Source organism: Oncorhynchus tshawytscha, linkage group LG16 (assembly GCF_018296145.1).
Source record: "Oncorhynchus tshawytscha isolate Ot180627B linkage group LG16, Otsh_v2.0, whole genome shotgun sequence".
In the NCBI taxonomy this organism is placed as follows: domain Eukaryota; kingdom Metazoa; phylum Chordata; class Actinopteri; order Salmoniformes; family Salmonidae; genus Oncorhynchus; species Oncorhynchus tshawytscha.
Genome location: NC_056444.1, coordinates 42,744,354 through 42,769,951, shown reverse-complemented (window position 1 = coordinate 42,769,951; position 25,598 = coordinate 42,744,354). Strand labels below are relative to the sequence as shown.

General features: G+C 42.9%; 1 protein-coding gene across 4 annotated transcripts in view; it reads left to right on the top strand.

The window, feature by feature from the left end:
- Positions 1–25,598, top strand: part of LOC112215700 (transmembrane protein 108) — a 102,026-nt gene that overhangs the window by 9,485 nt on the left and 66,943 nt on the right. The window contains exon 1 of one of the 4 annotated variants that reach the window (XM_024374983.2): positions 16,910–17,167. The exons of 2 other annotated variants lie outside the window; for them this stretch is intronic. The gene's annotated coding sequence lies outside the window, so the exon portion shown is untranslated. Of the gene's footprint in view, positions 1–16,909; positions 17,168–17,725; positions 17,867–25,598 lie in introns of those variants that run through there. One more of the 4 variants, XM_042299179.1, reaches the window with a different exon arrangement.

Genomic DNA, 25,598 nt, shown 5'->3' with positions numbered 1-25,598 from the left:
AGCCATTAATATGGTCGAATCCAGAAACGATCATTTCGAAAACAAAACGTTTATTATTTCAGTGAAATAAGCAACCGTTTGGTATTTTATCTAACGGGTGGCATCCCTAAGTCTAAATGTTCTTGTTACATTGCATAATCTTCAATGTTATGTCATAATTACGTAAAATTCTGGCAAATTAGTTTGCAATGAGCCAGGCTGCCCAAACTGTTGCATATACCCTGACTCTGTTTGCAATGAACGCAAAAGAAGCGACACAATTTCACCTGGTAAATATTATCTGCTAACCTGGATTTCTTTTAGCTAAATATGCAGGTTTAAAAAATATGTACTTCTGTGTATTGATTTTAAGAAAGGCATTGGTGGTTATGGTTAGGTACAGTCGTCCAACGATTGTGCTTTTTTCGCAAATGTGCTTTTGTTAATTCATCCCCCAGCGTTGCAACGCAGGACACGCTAGATAAACTAGTAATATCATCAACCATGTGTAGTTATAACTAGTGATTATGATTGGTTGATTGTTTTTTATAAGATACGTTTAATGCTAGCTAGCAATATACCTTGGCTTCTACTGCATTCACGTAACAGGCAGTCTCCTTGTGGAGTGCAATGAGAGGCAGGTCGTTGGACTAACTGTAAGGTTGCAAGATTGGATCCCCCGAGCTGACAAGGTGAAAATATGTTGTTTTGCCCCTGAACAAGGCAGTTAACCCACCGTTCCTAGGCTGTCATTGAAAATAAGAATTTGTTCTTAACTGACTTGCCTAGTTAAATAAAGGTATAAAATAAAAAATAAAAATCGGCGCCCAAAAAGACCGATTTCCGATTGTTATGAAAACTTGAAATCGGCCCTAATTAATCAGCCATTCCGATTAATTGGTCGACCTCTACTTTATAGGCATATCATGTTATGCCTGTAAAGGCGTCTGTGTGTAGCTGGTGAGGTGAGTCAGGCGCAGGACAGCAGATATGAGTAATAAAATACCCCAAATTTCAAACATAACACGAAATATACACAACCACACAGTACAGACCACAATACAACAAAACAATCACTCACAAATACAACATGTAGAACAGGGGGTTAAATAATAAACAAGTAATTGAATAAGTGAAGCCAGGTGTGATAAGACAGACACAACAAATGGAAAATGAAAAATGGATCGGCGGTGGCTAGAAAGCCGGTGACATCGAACGCTGCCCGTACAAGGAGAGGGACCGACTTCGGCGGAAGTCGTGACAATGCCATTTGCCCATAAGATCCGATTAGTGCTGTTTGTGTTCGGATTCGATTATAAGAAAATAATCACGGTTTTAGATCACGGTTTCAACTTAAAAATAAATATTAAATGCATTATGAAATAATGACATTACAAGGATTTTAGAGCTTTTTAATGGAAATTCCAAAGACAAAAATAGTGATTGTCAAAACAAATAATTTTCAAAACATTGAAAATATTCCATTGTCTCTGTCAGGTCCACATTGGATAGAGATCAATGGGAAATGAATGAAATAAATAATTTGATTACTTTATTATTTTGTATTCCTTAAAAGTCATCTCATCTTTGCTCAGGTAATAGCAGTCAGCAAGCCAGTTAAATATTTGCTCCTCATACTGTAATGTCTTTAGTCATCCTGCCTAAGTATACTGCAAAGCTGTCTGACAATCATATTTACTAGTTCTTCAAAGTAGATGAGGCATACTTTCGCAAACTGTCTCTGTCCCTCGTCATTGTGTTGTGTGCGATCTGTGTGTATCTAACCTATCGTAGCAGGCGTAAGTGTATCTGTCCAGAGATCTGTATATAATGACGCGATGCTCATGACCACCCTAACAATGAGACTCGTTGTCCCAAAGGTGGGAAGGCAGGCAACAAGTTTAGGTCCAAAACAAGCTAATAGAAACACATTGGGATTATTTTGGGCAGATTTTGTCAAGAGTGAAACCTCTCTTTGCCTCTTCCTCTCTGACCCGTGTCCCAGCTGGAAAAAACTGGCACAATGGATTATGATCATTGTAGTTAATTACCACGTTTCTAGGCTGAACTAGGTTGAATATTTGATTAATGAAAACTACAACTCCCTTTAGACCAGAATCCCACATAGTTTTTGAGTTGATTTCTCTTGTGAATTATTAGATTTCCCTCTGGAGAAACAGAGTGTTGTGCTCACAAAAAAAACGAAACTAAATGGAATTCAAGTAATTGAACCGACTTCGGTCAATTAGTTTAATAACCCCCCCCCCAAAAATGAAATGCTGGTTAATCGTTCTGCACTAGAGCCCATTCAATTTAGACATCTAAAATACATTAGAACCACACATATCCACGTCCTATCATGCAAATTATTTGGGATTAACAAATGACACGGTTTGATTTATTGGGCTACTAAGTCTCTAATAAAGCTCAGTACAGCTTTTCAATGGAGAACTATGCAACTCATTACCGAAACTTGTATTCTCCTCACCAAACCTGCTTATCATTGCCGTTTCTTCAAGTGCAGTCACAAAAACCATCAAGCGCTATGATGAAAGACAGGACAGCCACAGGAAAGGAAGACCCAGCGTTACCTCTGCTGCAGAGGGTAAATTAGAGTTAACTGCACCTCAGATTGCAGCCCAAATAAATGCTTCACGGAGTTCAAGTAACAGACAGCTCAACATCAATTGTTCAGAGGAGACTGCATTAATCAGGCCTTCATGGTTGATTTGCTGCAAAGAAACCACTACTAAAGGACACTTAATAAAAATAAAAGACTTGCTTGGGCCAATAAACACAAGCATTGGACATTAGACCGGTGGAAATCTGTCCTTTGGTCTGAGTCCCAACCGCCTTGTCTTTGTGAGACCCAGAGTAGGTTCCCACCATGAAGCATGGAAGAAGACATGATGGTGTGGGGGGGAGGGTGGTATTTAGAATTCAAGGCACGCTTAACCAGCATGGCTACCACAGCATTCTGCAGCGATAAACCATCCCATCTGGTTTGCGCTTAGTGGGATTATCATTTATTTTTCAATAGGACAATGACCCAAAACACATCTCCAGGCTGTGTAAGGGCTATTTGACCAAGGATAGTGATGGAGTACTGCATCAGATGACCTGGCCTCCACAATCACCTGACCTCAACCCAATTGAGATGGTTTGGAATGAGTCGAACCGCAGAGTGAAGGAAAAGCAGCTAACAAGTGCTCAGCATATGTGTGAACTCCTGTTGGAAAATAATTCCTCATGAAGCTGGTTGAGAGAATGCCAAGAGTGTGCAAAGCTGTCATCAAGGTAAAGGGTGGCTACTTTGAAAAATCTAAAATATGTTTTGATTTGTTTCAATAAAAACTTTGTTTCATGTTTTTTTGTGTTTGGTTTTCATGTCTTCACTATTATTCTACAATGTAGAAAATAGTAAAAATAAAGAAATCCCTTGAATGAGTAGGTGTCCAAACTTTTGACTGGTACTGTATATATACACACGTAATTTTGACAAAAAAACAAGATTCAGGAAAGGTTGTGTTGCTGTAATGAGAAATTACTAAATATGTTTTTATAATTTACCTTTAAACATTTGTTTTCAGAGTTGTTTAACTCATGCCTTTTTTCATTAGGGGAGCAATGTTAAAATAAAATGTTGAAATTGATTTCTAAACTTTTTGTGACTTTGACAAATTGTTGCATTTATGAGAATATTTGTTGTTGTTGGAAATTGTGGTAAAATGCATAATATCTGATAAATATAATTATTAAATAGATAAATACTGATCGTGATCTTAGTGATCCAAGAGGAATTATGGTGGATTTATTTATTTTTCACATTTTTTTGTTAAGTATCAGTTTTGTGAAAATCACCTGGGTTTCCCTTTGTAATCCTGATAGTTTGCAAGCAAGCCCTGTTACATCTGACGAGCGTCCAAGCAGTTGTAGTAGGATTCGGTCTTAGTCCTGTATTTTCGCTTTACCTGTTTGATGATTCATTGGAGGGCGTAGCAGGGTTTCTTATATGGGTCCAGGTTAGTGTCCCGTTCCTTGAAAGCAGTAGCTCTAGCCTTTAGCTCAATGTGGATGTTGCCTGTAATCCATGACTTCTGGTTGGGATATGTGCGTACGGTCACTGTGGGGACAACGTTGTCGATGCACTTATTAATGAAGCCAGTGACTGATGTGGTAAACATATTCCAGACTGCTAGCGAAACAGTCCTGTAGTTTAGCATCCGCTTCATCAGACCACTTCCGAATTGAGCATGTCACTGGTATTTCCTTTTAGAGTTTTTGCTTGTAAGCAGGAATCAGGAGGATAGAGTTATGGTCAGGCCAAATGGTCAGGCCAAATGGATGGCGAGGGAGAGCTTTGTATGCATCTCTGTGTATGGAGTAAAGGTGACTTAGAGTTTTTTCCCCCTCTAGTTGCACATGTGACATGCTGGTAGAAATTAGGTAAAACAGATTTCACTTTTCCTGCATCACAATCACTGGCCACTAGGAGCATTTTCTTGTTGGCTTTATGATTGCGGTCTTAGTGCCAGCATCAGTTTGTGGTGGTAAATAGACAGCTATGAAAAATATAGGTTAACTCTCTTGGTAAATAGTGTCGTCTACAGCTTATCCTGAGGTATTCGAACTCAGGCGAGCAGAACCTCAAGACTTAATATTGGAGATTGCGCAACGGCTGTTGTTAACAAAGAGACACACACCCCCGCCCTTGAGTTCACGAGACACAGCCGTTATGTCCTGTCGATGTGTAGAAAAACCAGCTAGATTTGATTAACCATGTCCTCGTTCAGCCACAACTCCGTGAAGCATAGGGTATTACAGTTCTTCAGGTCCTGTTGATAGGATAGTCCGAACGGAGCTCGTCCAGTTTGTTCTTGTACATTCGCAAATAGAACAGAGGGTAGAGGTGGTTTATTTACTTGTCACTGTAGTTTTATCAAGTTGCCCCCACGTCGGCCTATATGTCGCCATCTTTTCCTCTACCGAGTGTCTGGGATTAGGGGCTGGTCCCGGGTGAACTGAGTCGTTGAAGTAGAATTCTTCATCCAATTCATGGTTAGTGATCGCTTTTCTGATGTCCAGATTTCACTCATAGGAAACGATGGCGTTAACATGTACAAAAATAGTTTTGGTCACTTCAAAAGGCACTGATGTTGGGTCATGTAATATTGATCCAGGTTGTTCAAGATAAAGACCAAATGCTGTCATTGTTTACCTATAAGAAAGCGAATAGGGTGACTCCCCTAGCAGGTCTCAAAGCCAGCACCAATGACAAACACCCTAACCGTTGTCCAAATAAGGGATATCTCTAGGGCATGAGCTTATTGGGTGAGTATAGTTAGGCCCTGTCCAGAAGAAACCCTATCCCCACTTCCCTAGGCAATTGTGTACATCTGAAACCATTTGATAGGACTATATGCAATAGGGTGAATGCACTTTGAAGTAAATCTCACCTCTGTGTTAAAAGTACACTGAAGAAAATATTGTATTGATCAAAGTGATTCAAGAGTATCATTAAAACAGGTTAATATGCCCCACCTGAAAATAAAGGAGAGCCGCACACTCTAGGAGCTCAGATGCAGAAATGTAATGTCCAACGTTTTGACAGCCAAGCTGTCTTCATCAGAGTAGTATGATGATACCCCACCAACATTAGAGAATTATACAAAAAGCCCATAAATCAACGTTACACACACTTGGTCCTCGGGACCCAAAAACGTTTTGTTTTTTGCCCTAACACTACACAGCTGATTCAAATGATCAAAGCTTGATGATTAGTTGAATCAGCTGTGTAGTGCTAGGATAAAAAATAGAGGTCAACCGATTAATCGGAATGGCTGGTTAATTAGTGACGATTTCAAGTTTACATAATAATCGGACGTTTTTGGACTTCGATTATATTGCAATCCACGAGGAGACTGCGTGGCAGGCTGAACACCTGTTACGCGAGTGCAGGCAGCAAGGAGGCATGGTAAGTAGCTAACTAGCATAAAAATGTTCTTTATAAAAAACAATCAATCTTAACATAATCACTAGTTAACTACACATGATTGATGATATTACTAGTTTAACTAGCTTGTCCTAGGTTGTATATAATCAATGCGGTGCCTGAAATTGTGTCACTTCTGTTGCGTTCAGTGTAAGCAGAGTCAGGGTATATGCAACAGTTTGGGTCGCCAGGCTAGTTGCGAACTGTGTGAAGACCATTTCTTCCTAACAAAGGCCGTAAATAATTTGTCAGAATTTTACATAATTATGACATAACATTGAAAGTTGTGCAATGTAACAGTAATATTTAGACTTGGGGATGCCAGCCGTTCAATAAAATACGGACGTTCCGTATTTCACTGAAAGAATAAACATTTTGTTTTCAAAATGATAGTTTCCCGATTTGACCACATTAATGACCAAAGGCTCGTATTTCTGTGTGTTATTATATTATAATTAAGTCTATGATTTGATATTTGATAGAGCAGTCTGACTGAGCGGTGGTAGGCAGCAGCAGGCTCGTAAGCATTCATTCAAACCTCACTTTCCTCCGTTTGCCAGCAGCTTTTCGCAATGCTCGAAGCACAGCGCTGTTTATGACTTCAAGACTATCAACTCGCGAGATTAGGCTGGCAGTACTATAGTGCATATAAGAACATCCAATAGTCAAAGGTCTATGAAATACAAATGGTGGAGAGAGAAATAGTCCTATAATAACTACAACCTAAAACTTCTTAACTGGGAATATTGAAGAACTGGGAATATTGAACCACCAGCTTTCATATGTTCTCATGTTCTGAGCAAGGAACTTAAACATTAGCTCTTTTACATGGCACATATTGCACTTTTACTTTCTACACACTGTTTTTTTGCATTTAAACCAAATTGAACATGTTTCATTATTTATTTGAGACTAAATTGATTTAAATTCTGTATTATATTAAGTTAAAATAAGTGTTCATTCAGTATTGTTGTAACTGTCATTATTACAAAAAAAAAAAAAAAAATATATATATATATATATATATATATATATATATATATACACACACACACACACACACACACACACACACACACACACACACACACACACACACAGTGGGACAAAAAAGTATTTAGTCAGCCACAGACAAAATTAGAAAAATATATCCAGAAAATCACATTGTAGAATTTTTCATGGATTTATTTGCAAATTATGGTTGAAAATAAATTCATTAAAAATCCTACAATGTGATTTTCTGGAATGTTTTTTCTCATTTTGTCTGTCATAGTTGAAGTGTACCTATGATGAAAGTTACAGGCCTCTCTCATCTTTTTAAGTGGCACAATTAGTTTTTAAGTGGCACAATTAGAACTTGCACAATTAGTGGCTGACTAAATACTTTTTTGCCCCACTGTATGTCTGTTCAAATGGGAGACTTTTGGTGCTTGTCTTTGTCAATTAGAGTACTTTATATGGTTCTCTGTCCCTCTCTCCTGTCTGCTTGAAAGAAATCCCAGCTCCCTGGGGGCCGGAGTAGAGCTGTCTGGTAATCTGAGGCGGCATTAATATTGAATAAGATGGAGAGAGGCGTCAGGCCCACAAATTAATTTCCATATACAGAGCTGCTGACGAAAATGAATAAAGCTTCAACATGCGTCCGTACAAGCCGTATCACCATGGAGACAGTGGATTCAAGGGATTTTCGGAAGACACTGAAGTGGACACAGCTTTGAAACAACACAGGAGTGGCAGGTAGATAATAAACACAGTAACACACCAAACAAACTCCCAGTCAGAAAAACACAGCTACTTCCAGTAACACAAATTACACCGTAATTCATTGGTAGAATGTTTGGCAGAGATGAACTGGGCAACCATTGGCTCGGTCTACTGAGTGTACTGGGAAATGGCTGCTTAGTAAACTGTCCTTCACTGTGTCTGATTGCCTGGCAGCTGGCTTTGATGTTCTGGCTGGGGGGGGTTAACAGCACATGAGTTATGAGTTATGGATACAACTCTGGACTGCGTTCAATCACCTGTTCTGTGTTCTCTCCCAGATTGCCTAGCTAAGTGTTCAAATTCTAGGGTAGATGGACTCTGTTCTGGATGACAGTCCTGAGCCAAATGAAATTGCCCTACAGTAGCTGCTGCTTGCCAGCTGGACAGTCCCTATTCTTTAGCTGCCCCTTTGAGCCAGAGGGAGAAGAGATGACTTGATGTTTCAGGTTCATCTGAAGGTGCTGTGAAAATGTATTTGCCCCCTTTCAAATGTTCTCTACTTTTGCATGTTTTTTTATACAGAATGTTATCAGATCTTCAACCAACCTACTATAGATAAAGGGAACCCGAGTGAACAAATAACACAGTAATTACAATTATTTAATTTATTTCATAACAAAGTTGTGCAACACCCAATGCCCTTGTGTGAAAAGTCATTACCCCCTTACACTCAATCACTGGTTGTGCCACCTTTAGCTGCAATGACTGCAACCAAATGCTTCCTGTTGATCAGTCTCTCACGTCACTGTGGAGGAATTTTGGCCCACTCTTGCATGCAGCACTGCTATAACTCAGTGACATTTGTGGGTTTTCAAGCATGGACTGCTCGTTTCAAGTCCTGCCACATCTCAATTGGGATTAGGTTTGGATTAGGCCATTCCAAAACTTCAAATGTGTTGCTTTTTTAGCCATTTTCATGTAGAATGAATTGTGTGTCTTTAGATCATTGTCTTCCTTCATGACCCAGCTGCGCATCAGCTCACAAACAGATGGCCTGACATTCTCCGGTAGAATTCTCTGATACAGAGCAGAATTCATGGTTCCTTCTAATAAGGCAAGTCATCCAGGCCCTGAGGCAGCAAATCATCACACTACCACCACAATGCTTGACTGTTGGTATAAGGTTCTTATTGTGGAATGCAGTATTTGGTTGTCAACAGGCATAATGGGACCCATGTAGTCCAAAAAGTTAGTATACTTTTGACTCATCTGTTCATAGAGCATTCTTACAAGAGTCTTGATGATCATCCAGGTGCTTCCAGGAGCTTTTTGGCAAACTTGAGTCAACTTTTTGGACGAGATGTGTCCCAATATGTTTGGTGAAAGCCAAACACTGCATTCCACAGTAAGAACCTCATACCAACGGTCAAGCATGGTGGTGGTAGTGTGATGGTTTGGGGTGTGAAGGCTGTAATGTAACAAAATGTGGAATAAGTCAATGGCTCTGAATACTTTCCCGAAGGCACTGTAAATGTACTGTACTCGTACTCACAGAGAATATATCATCAATGTATCTGAGGCATGTCTGATTTATACTGCACTGCAATGAACTGCAGTGATTTTACTGGCACAAACAGCCCAGCTAACAATTCTAGCAAGAGAACGTTTTTGTAATGTTCCCCTGATGTTTGTGTATCCAGTTTTCCATTAGTTACAGGAACATTCTATGTATTTTAGCAAAAGCCTCCTGAGAACCTATTTAGCATGTTCTGTTGTTAGAGGTAGGAGAGCATTCCCTTAATGTCAGACAGAACATACCCAGAATGTGGTTAACATGTTCTCAGAATATTCAATATTAATGTTCTAGATACATTTCATGAGATGTCGCAAGAACATTCATTTGTCCAGTTTCCTGAGGGTTAGGAGAATATTCCATCATCACAACAAACATACACAGAACATGTTTTTTGTGTATGTTTGGTGTGACGTTGATGGAATATTTTCCTAACTCTCAGAACTGGACAATGGGTGTTCTTAAATGTCCCATGAAACGTGTCTAGAACATTAATATTGAATATTCTGAGAACATGGTAACCACCTTCTGGGTATGTTCTGTTTTGGGGAACGTTTGTTGTCAGCTGGGAGTCTGTACTGCAACCACTTTTGTCTGTTTTACAGTGCTGTGAAAAAGAATATGCCCCTTTCTGATTTTCTCTATTTTTGCAAATTTTAGATACTGAATGTTATCAGATTTTCAACCAAAACCTAATATTAGATAAAGGGAACCTGAGTTTACAAATAACCCAAAAATTATACTTATTTTATTTGACAAAGTTATGCAACACCCAATTCCCCTGTGTGAAAATCTTCAAGCAATCTACACACGATACCCGATAATAGCAAAGTAAAAACAGGTTTTTAGAAGAAAAAAATTGCACATTTATTAAAAATAAAAAACATACCTTATTTACATTAGTATTTGGATTGGACATGATTTGGAAAGGCACACAACTGTCTATGTCAGATCCCACAGTTGACAGTGCATATCAGAGCAAAAACCAAGCCGTGAGGCCGAAGGAATTGTCCGTAGAGCTCCGAGACAGGAATGTGTCGAGGCACAGGTCTGGGGAAGGGTACCAAAATATTTCTGCAGCATTGAAGGTCCCAAAGAACACAGTGGCCTCCATCATTCTTAAGTGGAAGAAGTTTAGAACCACCAAGACTCTTCCTAGAGCTGGCCGCCCAGCCAAACTAAGCAATCGAGGGAGAAGGGGCCTTGGTCGGGGAGGTGACCAAGAACCCGATGGTCACTCTGACAGAGCTCGAGAGTTCCTCTGTGGAGATGGGAGAACCTTCCAGAAGGACAACAATCTCCACAGCACTCCACCAATCAGGCATTTATGGTGGAGTGGCCAGATGGAAGCCACTGCTCAGCAAAAGGCATATGACGGCCCACTTGGAGTGGAGTTTGCCAAAAGGCACCTAAAGACTCTCAGATCTGGTCAGATTTGGCCACCATTGTTCCTGTTCCCAAGAAAGCTAAGGTAACTGAGCTAAACGACTACCGCCCCGTAGCACTCACTTCCGTCATCATGAAGTGCTTTGAGAGACTAGTCAAGGACCATATCACCTCCACCCTACCTGACACCCTAGACCCACTCCAATTTGCTTACCGCCCAAATAGGTCCACAGACGATGCAATCTCAACCACACTGCACACTGCCCTAACCCATCTGGACAAGAGGAATACCTATGCGAGAATGCTGTTCATCGACTACAGCTCGGCATTCAACACCATAGTACCCTCCAAGCTCGTCATCAAGCTCGAGACCCCGGGTCTCGACCCCGCCCTGTGCAACTGGGTACTGGACTTCCTGACGGGCCGCCCCCAGGTGGTGAGGGTAGGCAACAAAATCTCCACCCCGCTGATCCTCAACACTGGGGCCCCACTGCGTGGCCACGCACGCCTCCAACTCAATCATCAAGTTTGCGGACGACACAACAGTGGTAGGCTTGATTACCAACAACGACGAGACTGCCTACAGGGAGGAGGTGAGGGCCCTCGGAGTGTGGTGTCAGGAAAATAACCTCACACTCAACGTCAACAAAACTAAGGAGATGATTGTGGACTTCAGGAAACAGCAGAGGGAACACCCCCCTATCCACATCGATGGAACAGTAGTGGAGAGGGTAGCAAGTTTTAAGTTCCTCGGCATACACATCACAGACAGACTGAATTGGTCCACTCACACAGACAGCATTGTGAAGAAGGCGCAGCAGCGCCTCTTCAACCTCAGGAGGCTGAAGAAACTCGGCTTGTCACCAAAAGCACTCACAAACTTCTACAGATGCACAATCGAGAGCATCCTGGCGGGCTGTATCACCGCCTGGTACGGCAACTGCTCCGCCCACAACCGTAAGGCTCTCCAGAGGGTAGTGAGGTCTGCACAACGCATCACCAGGGGCAAACTACCTGCCCTCCAGGACACCTACACCACCCGATGTTACAGGAAGGCCATAAAGATCATCAAGGACATCAACCACCCGAGCCACTGCCTGTTCACCCCGCTATCATCCAGAAGGCGAGGCCAGTACAGGTGCATCAAAGCTGGGACCGAGAGACTGAAAAACAGCTTCTATCTCAAGGCCATCAGACTGTTAAACAGCCACCACTAACATTGAGTGGCTGCTGCCAACACACTGACACTGACTCAACTCCAGCCACTTTAATAATGGGAATTGATGGGAAATGTAAATATATCACTAGCCACTTTAAACAATGCTACCTTATATAATGTTACTTACCCTACATTATTCATCTCATATGCATACGTATATACTGTACTCTATATCATCGACTGCATCCTTATGTAATACATGTATCACTAGCCACTTTAACTATGCCACTTTGTTTACATACTCATCTCATATGTATATACTGTACTCGATACCATCTACTGTATCTTGCCTATGCTCCTCTGTACCATCACTCATTCATATATCCTTATGTACATATTCTTTATCCCCTTACACTGTGTATAAGACAGTAGTTTTGGAATTGTTAGTTAGATTACTTGTTGTTTATTACTGCATTGTCGGAACTAGAAGCACAAGCATTTCGCTACACTCACATTAACATCTGCTAACCATGTGTATGTGACAAATAAAATTTGATTTGATTTGATGAAACCAAGACAGAACTCTTTTTGGCAACCGTCTGGAGCAAACCTTGCACCATTCCTACGGTGAAGCATGGTGGCGGCAGCATCATGCTATGGGCATGTATTTCAGCGGCAGGTATTGGAAGACTAGTCAGGATCGAGGCAAAGATGAACGGAGCAAAGTACAGAGATCCTCGATGAAAACCTGCTCCAGAGCACTCAGGACCTCAGACTGGGTCGAAGGTTCGCCTTCCAACAGGACAACAACCCTAAGCTCACAGCCAAGACAATGCAGGAGTGGTTTCGGGACAAGTCTCTGAATGTCCTTGAGTGGCCCAGCCAGAAGCCGGACTTGAACCCGATCGAACATCTCCGGAGAGACCTTAAAATAGCTGTGCAGCAACGCTCCCCATCCAACCTGACAGAGCTTGAGAGGATCTGCAGTGAATAATGGGAAAAACTCCCCAAATACAGGTTTGCCAAGCTTGTAACATCATATCAAAGAAGACTTGCTGCCAAAGGTGCTTCAACAAAGTACTAATTTAAGGGTCTGGATACTTATGTGATATATTAAAAATTTGCAGAATGTCTAAACCTGTTTTTGCTTTGTTATTTTGGGGTATTGTGTGTATATTGTTTGTTTGTTTTTTTCCCCCTCATCAATTTTAGAATAAGTCTAAGTCACACTATGTGTGCTTGTGAGGTATAGGCTGTGTGTACAGTATACTTCTGTCAGCATGCAGTTGCGTGTGTGTGATGGGAGGTGGTGATGCTACTTTTAAACTAATGCTATTAGGTATTATCTCCCACTTCTTCTCTTTCCATCTTTTACACACGCAAACACACACACTGCTCTGTTGTCCGCAGTGCTGCAGTCATCTCATAGGGAAACTGTCACCACAGCAACTCTTAAAATAATATTGAGGAGGCTTGGCTCCATTCCTCCAACATCCCCTACCCCACTCACTCCATTTTTCACTCTTTCGCTAATAATAGATCCTGCTGATCACCCCACCTCATTGTCCACAGCACAACACCTCGCATGAGAGAGTAATAAAGAAAAAAAGAGCTTGAGACTTACGAGTTTCTCTGTGTGTGTGTGTGTGTGTGCTGCAGCCGCAAACTCTTCCCTGTGCCAAGCATTTGACATTTAACCACCAAAGCCATAAACAGGGCCCTGGATTGTCATTGACGTGAATTCTGTCTGGCACGGTCTCTCGCTGGGTGTGTTTTGTCTCCGTACCCTACTCAACCAAGACCCATCACGGCTCAGGACACATTCTAGTGCACACATTGTTGGGGCCCATCATTCACCAACAGAAGGTGTATTAGAGGAAATTCACCTATTCTTCACTCAATATAAGGGGTTTTATTAACATTGTGAATATTATGATGTAAGCGTATTATCACTTATCACCAACCAAGTAATATCACTTCATCATAAGCTAAAGATGGGGAATAATACACTTTACACAAAGCGCTCCAAGTCTTCAACCAATCTTCGCCTCCAGCATAGCTCTGGACCGTTCCATGTTAATAAACAGTGCTGACTGTGTGTGTGATCGCACATGTTGTTCCCGAGCCGCTGATCCTCCCGTCCACTACACTAACCATGCTGTTATACTAGCTACCTCCTTCACTGTTTGCATATTCATTTATTCAGTCATGACTGATGGCACAGGCCAACCACCCCACTGGGCTTAGATGTCAATTCAATGTCTGTTCCACGTTGGTTTAATGTAATTTAATTGAAATGGCGTGGAAACAACGTTGATTCAACCAGTGTGTGCTCAGCGGGACAGCTCTCCGTCTTCTGGTAAATTAAACATCTGTTGGTCATTTTTCGCCTTGAAACCACTCCAAAAACACGCACTCTCTGAGCGCGCCGGCAGAAACGGCTTGTCCCGGGAGAGCAGGCTGGTGTTTGGTAATTAGCGTGCTGAGTGGTTGCGTTGATTACTTCATTATTTCCCAGATAAGCATCTGTGTGAGGCAATTGATTGATGCTTTGGGTTTGACAGTAATCCATGCTAATGACCCTTAATAATAATAACACCGCTCTGTTGAGAACAGGGGGTTGGTGAACACCTAGTGGAAAGTTGTTTACCGCGAATAGGCTAGACTACAGTAGCGAGGACTTTAGCCTGTCTCTTTGATGAAGGATCCATCAGATCCGCTTACAGCATGACTGAACGCAATTAGCAGGCTCTCAAAGAGCTTTGGCGTAATTACTCGACAGTCATGGCGACGATAACATCACCATTAAAGCCTGAATCCCATTATAGCATAGGAGAATTCTCAGATAAGTACCTCGTTGGGAGGCATGAAAGGAAAGGGTTTGAAGGGTGCATTATGTCTCAGACCCCCAAATGGTTAGTTAAGACAGTTCACTTCAAAGGACTTCACCTAAAGTAATTGGCGTGTTTGCCCATAGCTAGCTAAACCGCATGATACACACTGGACAACATCTTGTAATTCCTTGACTTTGAAATGAAAGTTTCCACGATGGATAATGGAACTAACGAGCAGTAAACAACATGTGCGTGCAAATAAGCCTCAAATAAACTCCCGAACAGCATGGCGTCATGCTCACTTTAAAGAGATGCTCCGGAACTTTGGCGACTAGCAGGTATTTTCTAAAGCTCCCTCTTTGGGCAGGATGTGTCAATGTGTAGTTCATGCATGTATAATCTTTGAGTAGAATTGCTGTTTTACCTCAATTAGCTACGAAATCTCTAGTTTGAAAACAACTTTTCTGGAAGCTGTTCTGCGCCATTTTCCCGACATTTTTCCTCACGTGGGCCAGCCCCCTAGCGATTTGAGTTTGTGCCAATGACCTTCGGCCCCTCGCTAGCAAGATGCACACACAGCAGAGCGAGAGAGAGCAATGATGTGGTGCACATATCTGCACATGTGACACATGTTACTCACTTTTCAGGGACCACTTTTGACTCGTGAACACTACTTTCAGAACTACTGGCTAAAAAGTATACAAAAGTACCAGAGAATCTCTTTAACATGGCCAGGGAGCAGTTGAGATGAGGGACAATGAGGTTGAGGTACCATCTGCAATTTCAATTGAAAGGAAGTGCTCGTCGGATCCAGCCAATTCATCTCTGCTGATACGCTCTAAAGGGTGTAATGAATTTATAAAGTACACCACTACAGACGCTTTGTGTCGCTTCAGGCACTGACAGACAGGTGAGGCCAATCACTACTAGGCATGCTCTGATTGAGCAATCACTGTTTGGTTTCACTCTGGGACACACTGGGATTATTCATTTTCCAATAATCATGGTCCACCCTTGGGTTGTCTCTGGGCTGGGTTATCGCTTATAATATGCCTGTCCTGAGCCCATCCAAACAACTCTCATACTAGACTGAACTCCCAGTCAGAACCACATCTCTTCCAATAACCAACATGTCTAGACAGAGTCCACACCCTATATGTCCTCATATCTGCTGTCTGTCAGGGCAGGTAAACAAACCCACAGGGACTGGCTCTTTTACTAGCTCCATTATGGCTTTGGCTGTCCTGTTCCAATTCCTTTTTCATCAACTTGTACACCCAGGGTTCTCCACAAAATGTCACTGCTTTAATCATGGGTATCCTTGAGTGGCTGTGGGAAAAGGTCACCTCTAGTTACCCAGCAGTAGATAAGACTCGTAGGCCTGCCAGTTCCAGCGTTAGTGAATTACTCTCAGTGGGTGTCAATCATGAACACCCACTGTTGGTCTAAGCACTCCACTCAGAACTCTGACCTATACCCCTCTGTGTGGGAAGTTTCAGAAGGGTGAAGGACCAGTAGGATGTAAATATAGTACAATGCAACCACCAACCCGACAATGAAACTGCTTCCATGAGTAAGGGATCTTCAGTCATCATTAAAATCCTCTCATGTTCTCATACACAGACTATGTAGCATCTGCTTTTAACTGTCAGTCTTAATGATGGTGTAATTAGCTAAGCTTACAGTGGCTGATTGTGTGCATGTTTGAAATATTGCGCTTCTCCATGGATGTGGGTGGGAGTTTGGAGTGCACCCTTGTGTATGTGTGTGTATCACAGGAGGCTGCTGAGGGGAGGACAGCTCCTAATAACGTCTGGAATGGAGCAAATGGAATGGCATAAAACGCATGGAAACCATGTATTTGATACCATTCCACTAATTTGGCTCCAGCCATTACCACAAGCCTGTCCTCCCCAATTAAGGTACCACCAACCTCCTGTGGTATGTGTGTTTGAGCACAGCGCCGAAGACAGACACTCATCCAGTCCCAGCAGCTTTCTTGGATTTAATCCCTCACTAATAGTGGGGGGATGGGAGAGGGGGAACAATACAGCATCTCCCAAGGATGCCGGTTCTCCCACTCGTCTCACAGCTGTTTCTGAGTGCTCCCTGTGTAGACACTCAAGGAAGCCCAGTACATTCCCCCCTCCCCATCCTTCCTCACTACCCTCTTCCTGCCATTGTCACCGTGACAAGCCTGGTCTGCGTCAAGAGGTAAAATTAGATGTGTGTGTGCGCAGAGTATGGACCTTCCTGGACTGCATTTTTGCGTTACTGAGCTGCGCGTGTGTGCGTTGTGCGCGTGCAGCCGTTAATGAAAGAAAAGAGGAGAGAGGAAATGTCGATGCGTTGGAGAGAAGTTATTTCCTCGCAATGCAGGTCATTGTGTATCTCCATAGACCTGCTTGCTAAGGCTACCTCGTGGAAATACTTGGACTTTTCAGAAGGTTTTGTACTCTTTACCGGACATTGGAGTGAGTCAAAGTTTCAGACATAAATAGAGAATAGAGATCATATCCAGATCAAATCTCTCCAAAAAGGTAAATACCATAGTTTATCATTCTTGTTTCTCCAACCTTCTTGGATACCATGTTTTTTCACCCATACCAGTACTGTAGCTGTATAAGAACATTAGTAACAAACATGGTTGCTGTATGTCTTTACAGAGGCATTTAACTGAGCCTAATCTTGGTGTGCTGTGTGCCACTCCTGATGCCTTGTGAAAGAGGGCATTAGCCCATGAGACTGGTTTTGAGAGGACACACCCTTTGAGATAATGACAATTGCCATGTGTATGTCTAAATTAGGGGTCTTCACAGGTCCACCAATACAGGAATACCCGAGACCCGATCTGGGACATGAGCGGGTCTGGATCCAATATTCAAAATAATGTCACGAGTCTGGGCCAGATCATATATGATTATCATGGGTCTGAGTTGTTACTTTAACTGACTTGTCTGGAAGAGCTCGTACAGATCCGAACATGACTGCTGCAGTAGAGAGAGCGACATTTTATTTTTGATGCTGTTGCTCTTGCTTGTCATGAAAATGGAGCGTGGCGCGTGTAGCTTGTTGTTGGCCAATCATAAGTCATCAAAGCGGCAATAGGCTACAGTCATAGAGCCTCGCTGCGTGTGTGGCAAAAGTTAGGAGATATCTAATCAATGGAAGATGGAATTCAAATGATGGAATTAAAAGTTAAAGGAGAAGGAAAGGCTACAACGACCAAGACACAACAGGTAGGCTGCTACTTAATAGTCTGAATGGAGTTGTCATTTGTAACTGTAGGATGAGAAAGAGCTGCATTGCAGCCTCAATTAGCCAAGCTTCCTAACGTTAGTCTACTATAGTGCAAGTCGGCTTGTTGGTTGGTTGATGTCTCTCCCTCCCTGCTCACAGCACGGTCCCTCCCCCACCTGCAAGAGTGGCACCTCTCTTTCCCCAATCTCGTGCTTTATCAGTGCCGATTTAATGAAGTGGCTTAAAATATTTTCAGCTGTTTCCATCACTCAGATAGGACCGGGCCTGGATCTGACCTGGTCTATTCGGAAAGGGTCAAGCTGTCCTCGGGTCCGTTTGGAACGGGTCTCTATATTTTCGGAACGGGTCCAACTTTCTTCATTTTTGAAAAATATATATGATGGCACTTTGTCATCAGTTTATCTGAGAGATTAATTATGTTTGTGTTATTACGCCCACTCTATTGGTGTCCATTAGACATTTTATGGAGAAACATCAAACGCAACCCAAGGAGAAGGCGTGACATGCCTCACTTCTGTGGCCGCAGGATACAGCCCTAATTTATGATATTACACCATTACATTATTAATCCTTCATGCGGGGTAGATACCCTAAGGGCCACTAAAATTGCTTTAATTTTTATGCATGATACTTTATTATTACGTGAATGATTTAGACAAGCAGCAGGATACTCCCACTGTGTGTCCTCTCTCAAGCTTAGAGGAATCCTCATTGTGTGTCCCTCTTAAACTTGAATCTTTCCAACTCCCTAACCACTGTACTCTGCTGTCCTCTACACACGACTCACCACTCCTTGAGTGATGTGCAATAGGACCTCAGGGACTTAATTGTACCGACATGGCATTAACTTTCCTTAAAGGTTACCATTGGTAGCTCATAAAAACATCCAATTGACAAACACCTTGACCTACATTCCTCCTCAATTACATGCTTTCAGATGCCTGTACTGCGGTTCTCGAGCATCAGTTTTCATTTTATTTTGTCGGAGGAAAGCTTGGTTTTTCCTTCTACTACCTCTCCCCATGTATCACGGCCGGCTGTGTCAGGCTCTATAGAACAGTGTGCAGCAACAGGGCAAGGTGCACCGGAGGAGGTTTACCAGGTAACTGCAATGCCTGCTGGGTTGTGGGAGGATTGATAGTCGTTGACAGCTCCCCTGGCTTTGCAGCGCTAGCCGCTGCTGTGTCATCCTACACTACAGAATGGGCTGTGGGACGCTGGGCTGTTTGTCTTCATTTCAAATCACTGGTGAGGAGACGCATCTGATACTGCTGTGTCTCCGGGGCTAAAAATATCCCTGCTTTGTCTGACCAATCAGAGTTAAGAAAGGGCAGAACGGTGAGGTCTCGTTGGACAGGACATTGTCCCTCCCGTGGCGCTTTGACTAACCACTGTCTGTCCCCACAGCATGGAACTATGGGAGCTCAGCTGAATCTAAAACAACTGAATCTGAGTTTTAATTCCCTCATTAATACGACCTACAGAACATTTGTTTTGCATTTTGTTTTTCTTTCAACCCCTCATCTGCTTTAAAGTGACTTTTGAATGGTGAGCCAACCAGTTTTACCATTACTTACAATACATTCCTTACTTTTCATTGTGCTAAACTCCATGCTTTTCATTTTTTTATTTAACTAGGCAAGTCAGTTACGAACAAATTCTTCTTTACAATGACGGCTGACTCCGGCCAGACCCGGACGACGCTGGGCCAATTGTGCGCCACCATATGGAACTCCCAATTGAACCCTGTACTAAAACATTGATCACAGTAAAGTAGTTCCTAGCCTCCTGCATGCTTGTTTGTGGTGTGGACCTTCTGTAATGTTCCCTTGCAGTTGGAGATGACTTTACCCGACTAGCGCCTGTTCCCAGAGCCTGTCAGACGGTGCACAGACACAGTGTGACCGTAGGGGTTAGCGTCACACCCAGACGGAGACAGGGAGGAGGGACAGGTGTCAGGCCCCACTGCAGATTGATTGTCGGATCGGTCGAAGACACACACGTCCATGGTCTTACAGGATCCCCCTTTCCGTTACACACACATGCACATACACATACACACTCACACACCACCCCTACTGACGTGAGTCACACTGACACAGCCTGTAAAGGTCAGAAGAGTACATATGTCCTCTTTAGAACATCCCTGTGAATCCATGCTTTTGGTATTGCCAGACAGTGTCAACTGCTCATTTCAAAGAGGATATTTATTCGATGCTTGGTGCTGTGATAATGTCCCAGAAGTGGTGCATGTCCTAATATGATTATTTTTAAGCATTGCAGCTGTACACGTCAGCTGATGATTGTTTCTTAGCGTCAATACAAGTCGTTTCTGAAGGCAATGCAACAGAGAGTTAGGACATGGAGGGATCAAGCTTGTCTAAGGAAAGATGAGAGAGGGAAAGAAGAGCGAGAGGGACACAAGTAAATGAGGAGAGATGACCAAGGGGTCATGGGAGATAAAGGAGTGTTCAACGGGAGTAGGGCCGGTCAAGTTGTACTTGAGGCTATGAGATCGGAGGGCACGGCTATCACAGCCACTCCCACAGTAGGCAATCAACAGACTGAAGCGGTCCACTGCAGGTACTCCATCACACACATCTCCACCCACCCACGACGCAAAGAGCCAAGCTTGAGAGACACGGCACTGTATCGACTGACTACTTGCTCATGCAGTTAACCAAAGCCTCAAATACCAACACTAGCGCAAGCTGAACACCCAACACAGTCAGCCAACGGTTGCACACTAAGTCACCCAAGTACAACACCAACAAAACCAAACCAATGTTTTATCAAGGAATTCAAAGTGCCAATCAAGCAGCTTTCACAGCTGAGTAGCCCCGCCCACTAGACAGCAAGGCATTGGGTGGATCAAGGGTAAAAGGCTACCTGCTCGTTATCTGCTACTAAGGTCTCATTGATCGCCTAGTCCAATAATCAATGTGCTTCACGCAGTGGCTGAGTTGACGTGTCTATCTGGCAGATCCAGCCAACAATTTTTAAACTGTAACGATCAGACGATGTTGATGTAAGGGGGCTTGTCTTGAACTAGACTTGAGCTGAAACGTCTGCCCTTTGCGTCAGAAATTTGCGCAAGGCACAAGAGGAAACAGATTCTGCTCTAATCTTATGTTGATGCATCTGTTAAATGACAGAGATGTTTAATCCTTTAGTTATTCTTCTAGGCATTTTAATTGTTTTCTGTCATGTTTCACTTGAATGGGAGAAATTAAGTATATTAAAGGATCGACACAATACCTCTTCACTTCATCAGTAGGGGACAGATACAGCATGGTCAATGGAAAAGCAGTAAAACACAGTAAAAAATATCTTACAGTAACCACCGCACAGCATTCTCCGGGAGGATTTGGGATGCACCCTGTCTTGCCAGGCAATTCTGACAGGCGTCGTCTTCAGGCTTTGTGTAAAGTGTGGTGAATTTAGGTGTCAATCACAACCCACGCTCTCTGTTTTCCGGCTGTATTATTTTCTTAGTGATTGTGACAGGCGTAGCAGGACGTGATGCGCTGCTAGCTTCACTTTACTGTTAATCAGCAGCACCACACAACACGGCAGCAGTCAATCATATTATTACTGTCTGCAGGGTCACACAAGGACAGAGATTTTTTCCATTTTATTTCACCTTTATTTAAACCCTCCCCTAACCCGGACGACGCTGGGCCAATTGTGCGCTGCCCTATGGGGACACCCGATCACGGCCGGTTGTGATACAGCCTGGGATCAAACCCGGGTCTGTAGTGAGGCCTCCAGCACTGCGGTGCAGTGCCTTAGACCGCTGTGCCACTCAGGTAAGGTGGATATAGATATAGAGAGGGGGAGAGAGAAGATATACAGTGTTTACAACAGGGACACTGCCAAAGAGAGACGAGCTGCATCCCAATATCTCCGTCTTCACTGCTCGTCCCAATAACTCTAAAGGGACATAAGGCATGTGTGACAGCTATGCAATGACTAGATGTTAGGCATATCAGATTGATATAGGGCTAGCACTTTGTGTGTGTGTGTGTGTGTGTGTGTGATTTTTGTGCATGCGTGTGTGTGTGTGTGTGCACCCTTGAGCTATCCATCAGACAACCAGATCTGTCTTCAGCTATATGTCCCATTATTGGTGTTGACAGTTTGCCTGCAGCCAGTTATAGGATCATTTTCCATTCTGTGCCATGCAGTCAGTCAGTCCGTTATCTTTGTTGCTGACCATAATACTATTTGAAGTCTATGCGAGCTGTACCTTTTGTTAATGACGAATCAGACCCATGTGCGCTCTCACACACACATACACAAACAAATGCACACACAGGACCTTGGTCACAGCTGCTCTGATGAATGGTCGTCGTCAGAGGGCAGGCTTGGCTAGTGAGTAATGGGGACGATGGAGGTGTTGTTGGACTTCCCATAACTCTCCTTTCTACTGCAGGCAGGTGCTGCTGTGGTTTTTACTGAGTGGAGGCACTCAAGTAAATGAGTAAGATACTCATTCCGGGTGTGTGTGTGGGTGGTTATGAGAGCTGAGCTGGCAGAGTCAGCCTGTGGAGCCGACCACACACAGACTGTGACACACTGAACAGGTGCCCACTCACTACACTGCTATGCTGCTGTGCTCCATGTCACTCCTACACAAATTGCTATTGGCACGTGTACAGTTGAAGTGTGAAGTTTACATACACCTTAGCAAAATACATTTAAACTCTGTTTTTCTTCCTAGGTTTTGGCCTTTCTAAGGAGTTTTTCCTAGCCGACACCTGCATTGCTTGCTGTTTGGGGTTTTAGGCTGGGTTTCTGTACAGCACTTTGAGATATCAGCTGATGTACGAAGGGCTATATAAATACATTTGATTTGATTTTCGCAATTCCTGACATTTAATCCTAGTAAAAATTACCTGTCTTAGGTCAGTTACGATCACCACTTTATTTTAAGAATGTGAAATGTCAGAATCAAATCAAATCAAATTTTATTTGTCACACACATGGTTAGCAGATGTTAATGCGAATGTAGCGAAATGCTTGTGCTTCTAGTTCCGACAATGCAGTAATAACCAACAAGTAATCTAACTAACAATTCCAAAACTACTGTCTTATACACAGTGTAAGGGGATAAAGAATATGTACATAAGGATATATGAATGAGTGATGGTACAGAGCAGCATAGGCAAGATACAGTAGCTGATATCGAGTACAGTATATACATATGAGATGAGTATGTAAACAAAGTGGCATAGTTAAAGTGGCTAGTGATACATGTATTACATAAGGATGCAGTTGATGATATAGAGTACAGTATATACGTATGCATATGAGATGAATAATGTAGGGTATGTAAACATTATATAAGGTAGCATTGTTTAAAGTGGCTAGTGATATATTTACATCATTTCCCATCAATTCCCATTATTAAAGTGGCTGGAGTTGAGTCAGTGTCAGTGTCAGTGTGTTGGCAGCAGCCACTCAATGTTAGTGGTTGCTGTTTAACAGTCTGATGGCCTTGAGATAGAAGCTGTTTTTCAGTCTCTCGGTCCCAGCTTTGATGCACCTGTACTGACCTCGCCTTCTGGATGATAGCGGGTTGAACAGGCAGTGGCTCGGGTGGTTGATGTCCTTGATGATCTTTATGGCCTTCCTGTAACATCGGGTGGTGTAGGTGTCCTGGAGGGCAGGTAGTTTGCCCCCGGTGATGCGTTGTGCAGACCTCACTACCCTCTGGAGAGCCTTACGGTTGTGGGTGGAGCAGTTGCCATACCAGGCGGTGATACAGCCCGCCAGGATGCTCTCGATTGTGCATCTATAGAAGTTTGTGAGTGCTTTTGGTGACAAGCCGAATTTCTTCAGCCTCCTGAGGTTGAAGAGGCGCTGCTGCGCCTTCTTCACGATGCTGTCTGTGTGAGTGGATCAATTCAGTTTGTCTGTGATGTGTATGCCGAGGAACTTAAAACTTGCTACCCTCTCCACTACTGTTCCATCGATGTGGATAGGGGGGTGTTCCCTCTGCTGTTTCCTGAAGTCCACAATCATCTCCTTAGTTTTGTTGACGTTGAGTGTGAGGTTATTTTCCTGACACCACACTCCGAGGGCCCTCACCTCCTCCCTGTAGGCCGTCTCGTCGTTGTTGGTAATCAAGCCTACCACTGTTGTGTCGTCCGCAAACTTGATGATTGAGTTGGAGGCGTGCGTGGCCACGCAGTCGTGGGTGAACAGGGAGTACAGGAGAGGGAATAATAGTAGGGTGATTTATTTCAGCTTTTATTTCTTTCCATTACATTCCCAGTGGGTCAGAAGTTTACATACACTCAATGAGTAATTTGTAGCATTGCCTTTAAATTGTTTAACTTGTTTAACTTGGGTCAAATGTTTTGGGTAGCCTTCCACAAGCTTCCCACAATAAGTGGGAAACATTTCTCCTGACAGAGCTGGTGTAACTGAGTCAGGTGTGTAGGCCCCCTTGCTTTCATATGCTTTTACAGTTCTGCCTACAAATTTTCTATAGGTTTGAGGTCAGGGCTTTGTGATGGCCACTCCAATACCTTGACTTTGTTGTCCTTAAGCCATTTTTCCACAACTTTGGAAGTATGTTTGGTCATTGTCCATTCGGAAGACCCAATTTTGCGACCAAGTGCACTGATGTCTTGAGATGTTTCTTCAATATATCCACATAATTTTCCTCCCTTAAGATGTTGTCTATTTTGTGAAGTGCACCAGTCCCTCCTGAAGCAAAGCACCCCCACAGCATGATACTGCCACCCCCGTGCTTCACGGTTGGGATGGTGTTCTTCGGCTTGCAAGCGTCCCCATTTTTCCTCCAAACATAACGATGGTCATTATGGCCAAACAGTTCTATTTTTGTTTCATCAGACCAGAGGACATTTCTCCAAAAAGTACGGTCTTTGTCCCCATGTGCAGTTGCAAACCGTAGTCTGGCTTTTTTATGGCATTTTTGGAGCAGTGGCTTCTTTCTTGCGGCCTTTCAGGTTATGTCGATATAGGACTCGTTTTACTGTGGATATAGATACTTTTGTACCCATTTCCTCCAGCATCTTCACAAGGTCCTTTGCTGTTCTGGGATTGATTTGCACTTTTCTCACCAAAGTACGTTCATCTCTAGGAGACAGAGCGCGTCTCCTTCCTGAGCGGTATGACGGCTGCGTGGTCCCATGGTGTTTACACTAGAGGTCGACCGATTATGATTTTTCAACGCCGATACCGATTATTGGAGGACCAAAAAAAAAACGATACCAATTTAATCTGACGATTTAAAAAATATATATAATAAAAATAAAAAAAATGTATTTGTAATATTGACAATTACAACAATACGGAATGAACACTTATTTTAACTTAAAATAATACATCAATAAAATCAATTTAGCCTCAAGTAGATAATGAAACATGTTCAATTTGGTTTAAATAATGCAAAAACAAAGTGTTGGAGAATAATGTAAAAGTGCAACGTTTCAGTTCCTTGCTCAGAACATGAGAACATATCAAAGCTGGTGGTTCCTTTTAACATGAGTCTTCAATATTCGCAGGTAAGAAGTTTTAGGTTGTAGTTATTATAGGACTATTTCCCTCTATACCATTTGTATTTCATTAACCTTTGACTATTGGATGTTCTTATAGGCACTTTAGTATTGCCAGTATAACTGTATAGCTTCCGTCCCTCTCATCGCTCCTCCCTGGGCTCGAACCAGCAACACAACG